Raw genomic sequence first — 906 nt, 5'->3', positions numbered from 1 at the left:
CTGACGAGTAATACCTCCCCCATGTGCCATAATCGCCGAAGTCATTGGCCTGCTACGGATCGCCATCAATCGCCATCAGTCTCTGTCATCCCGCAGCAGTCAGCTCGAAGCAAATGCCTGCAGATCGGAGAAAGCCTAGGGAGTCGGCGTCTTCAGGTAATGGATACATTTATGCAGAGGCGTAGGTTGATGCTTAGGGGCCTGGGTTCGTAGTCTCTTGAGGAGCCTCTGTAGTTTATTAGATTTTATGAAAAAAAGGAAAAAAAATATATATGGCGAAATAAGAACGTTTAGTTGTTTGAACTATAACTGGGAATTTCGTTTTCCTTTGCTAGATATTTGAAATGAAAGAGTATTGATAAAGATAACGTATTCTTGTTGCTGTTTGATGTTGATAAAGTCAGCACTGACTAGACGATTCATCTATCTAGTGATTGTAAAGTCGCGCTTCCTTAGTAGCAAAATCATCTATCGTTAGTAATTCATTCTGTTTATTAATTTTTGGTAAATTTCCGATTTTTTCCTGTTTCTGCCATGCGTTATATGGGGGGGGGGGGTAGCATTGGGGTCAGTAAATATCAACTTCCTGGCCCTCACCCCACCCCCCCATGAGATACACCACTGCATACACACATCTAATATACACATAGACAGGATGCACACATACGTACACAAAAATACAGGTGCCCATGTAATTTCTCTTTTATGCTTGTGGCATTCTAGCAAAAATCATGCAAGATTTAACTACGGAAGTGAGGTTTCTTGTCAACGCCAAAACTGAAAATAAAAGTGATATGAATTCTGAGACGCATTCAAGTTCTGGCTGTGTCGAACGCACGCCGTAGCTGACGCAACGCCGCGAGAGCTTTCGTCAGCTGAAGAAAATGTAAGCCGGCTTTATTGGCC

Source organism: Penaeus monodon, chromosome 20 (genome assembly GCF_015228065.2).
Source record: "Penaeus monodon isolate SGIC_2016 chromosome 20, NSTDA_Pmon_1, whole genome shotgun sequence".
Taxonomy (NCBI): domain Eukaryota; kingdom Metazoa; phylum Arthropoda; class Malacostraca; order Decapoda; family Penaeidae; genus Penaeus; species Penaeus monodon.
This window is presented reverse-complemented; position numbering follows the sequence as displayed.